Here is a 3123-nt window from a genome sequence, read left to right as displayed (position 1 = left end):
GTGTCCCCTCCCCTCCCTTATCATCGATGATAATCTTTAGCAGTTGGGAGTTGAATTTAAAATACAACCCCCCTACCCGGGATGCCTGGGTGGCTCTCAGTTAAGCCTCTGCCTTCAGCTCAGGTCATAATCTCAGGGTCCTGGGATGGAGCCCTGCATTGAGCTCCCTGCTTCTCCTTCTCCCGTCGCACCTCCCCCCCCCCCCCCCCCCCCCCCCGCTCGTAGCTCTCTCTCGCTCTCAAATGAATAAAATGTTTAAAAAATTAAGTACAACCCCCCAAATGAAAACCTAAGTTTAAATCTTAACCAGATATAATTGGAAAAGTTTACTTATATTTGGAAACCTTTTAGAAAACCATTTCTTTTTTGTATTAAAGCAGAAATCAGTTCCCAAAACCTCTTATTCGATTATGTATCCTGATTGGACTAATTTCTGACAGAAGACTATCACTTTCGCTTTTGTAATTGTGATTTTTCACTGTAGCTTTTAAAGAACTCATGGTCCCTAATATCCCTCCCACCCCTCTTTCCTGGGTGGGGAAAATGGCTGCCATAATGAACTCCTCACTGATAGAGTTTCTGGAAATATGTGCTGTTTGTTATTATTTAAGGGGGACAAAATTATGGGTGGATGGCCTACAGGTTTTCTCACGCTGCATACCTGTCTCCACATGAAAATTGCTAGGAACTTGAGGAACCGCATTTTTCAGAATGTTGGCAGCCAGGGTCCTGTCAAATATTGAAGAGTCCTGTCCCAGTGATCATCATCATTAGTACAGAAAGCATCTGCATTCACTCAGCTTCGAATACGCATCCTGGGTCAAGGCCAGCCCTGTATTGTGCTCGGTGGCTTGCCAAGTTTTCGTCTTCAGCTTGTCAGCAGTGCCAGAGAAACTTCTCCCTGGGGGTCTGGGACCCTAGAGAGAGAACAACACAGTTAGGACATTCTTGGAGGCTTTTACTCTCCCATCTTTTGGAAGACGTGCTAAAAGCCCAAGGGTAAGTAGTGATCCTTGTCTAATATAAGCATAATTCCAGCAGTGTCCTGAGTATTTCTGGCCATTTCCCATACAAAATGCAGCTTCTCCCACCGCCGTTTGGTTTGGGAGAAATTGGTCCCTCCCCAGTAGCCCAAGGAGTCGGGATATAGGGCGTGAAGGCACCCCATCTTTAAAGCTGCGTTCTTCAGGTCTCTGCAGCAGTCTCTCGGGTCACTGCCTGGAGACTCATTGGGGAATGACTGATGGCTCCAGGACAGACACTTGCAGGACCGGAGAGAAGTGCATGCAGCCATCCATCGCCGGACCCCGCAGCTGTCCTCCCTGACTCACCACCCCCCCCCCACCGCCCACCCTGGGTGTGCTGGTGGGGGGTTGTGCCCTGAAAGCTCTCAGCTTGTCCGCACCCTGGAGCCACCCCCCGATATGTCCCCCCCCCCACCTCCCGCCCCTCCTGGCAGCTGCAGCGAGGCCATCGCTGTCCTGGCCCTCTGGGAAGACGTCCCACAACCGTGCCCTACTGCACCCCATCTCCATGACCTGGGCCTCCAGTGCCCCCGCATCCTGGTGCTCACTGCGGCCAAGGCCCTGCAGCCCCCTCCCACCCAGGCAGTGACCTCCTGTGATGGGCTTTTGCAGTTGACAGAAGCTCTTTATATCCACTGTCCCTGAGATGTCCTGCGGCTGGGCCTGATCCACACAGGTGAATGCTTTAAAGGCAGGCAGCTGTCTCGGTCAGGGAGAAGAGGAAGTCAAGGATTTGCTACCCTTTACCACTTTGAAGGTGTAGAGGTCCAGTGAGAAGGGCGAGAAGATATGCAGGAGGACCTAGGAGCTGACCGTGCCCCTGGCTGACACCCAGCAAGGCAATGCGGATCTCATGTTTACAGTCTTAAACCATGAATAGATCCTCAACGTACCAGTCAGGAGGGAGCCGGGACTGAAAACCACAATGAGATACCACTTCACACCCCCGGGCTTAGCTGTTAATAAGTGTTTAACAAACGGCCTGAAGAGATTGGAATCTTCCCACGTTGCTGGTGGGAATGTGAAATGATGTGACATCTTGGCAGAACAGGCTGGCATTTCAACAAAAAAGAACACATCAAGTTACCAAATAGCCAGCAACTTCTAGGTACATACTCAAGAGACACAGAAGCTTGTGTCCTCGCAAGAACTTGTACATGACCAAGATCCAGCATTATATTGCTTCCACGTCCTTATCCCAACCTTCAGAGCCATTCCCACACATTTACCCCAGGCTACTGTGTATCTGTGGGAAAAGATGTGACGTGCTTTTGGTGACTATCACATCTTGCCACGGGTCTCATTTTTTCACTCAGTCTTGGCCTATGGGCCTTGGAGTCTAGGTATATGTTAAGGAGCAATGAGAGGTGATGGTGAGAGCTACAAGGCCCTACACCAGCAGGGCCTTGCCTGGCCACCATTTCAGGTGAGACCCTTAGAGCTTCTTCAGGCAAAAGGGAAATAACCTCTCCAGGTAGGAGTGGAAGGGCTGCTTCTGCTGGCAAAGACACCTCACATAATTTAGAGGTTTGAGGACCTGACTTATTGACATGAGGTTCGAGGACCTGACTTATTGACATGCACCTGCATATCCGCACTCCAATTTCCAGCATCCTTTGTCTCCCAGTCAGTGTCCTAATATTAACAGAAAGACCCGGCAAGGCTGTGAATTTGTGTTGTAATTCAGTCACTCAAAGATTAAACTTCGGATCTGGATTCCCCAAATCTTGCGCCCATGGTTACAAGAGATAACAATTTCTTTCAGGCCTGTAACAGGACTTCTCAGGTGCTTCATTTGGACCTTGATCTGGGACTGTAAGGTCCCACGCTCAGTCTTTTCTTTCCTCAAGTTCTGAAGTTCATTTAGAAATGACAAATCAGGGCACCTAGGTGGCTCAGTTGGTTGAACGACTGCCTTCAGCTCAGGTCATGATCCTGGAGTCCCAGGATCGAGTCCCGCATCGGGCTCCCAGCTCACTGGGAGTCTGCTTCTCCCTCTGACCTTCTCCTCGCTCATGCTCTCTCTCACTGTCTCTCTCTCTCAAATAAATAAATAAAATATTAAAAAAAAAGAAATGACAAATCAACTCTATAATAC

General features: G+C 49.5%; 1 pseudogene; it reads right to left on the bottom strand.

The window, feature by feature from the left end:
* Positions 1-447: 447 nt before the first annotated feature.
* LOC123934760 lies at positions 448-1294 on the bottom strand (annotated as a pseudogene).
* Between the last annotated feature and the right edge of the window lie 1829 nt (positions 1295-3123).

This window comes from Meles meles, chromosome X (genome assembly GCF_922984935.1).
Source record: "Meles meles chromosome X, mMelMel3.1 paternal haplotype, whole genome shotgun sequence".
NCBI lineage: Eukaryota > Metazoa > Chordata > Mammalia > Carnivora > Mustelidae > Meles > Meles meles.
This window is presented reverse-complemented; position numbering and strand designations above follow the sequence as displayed.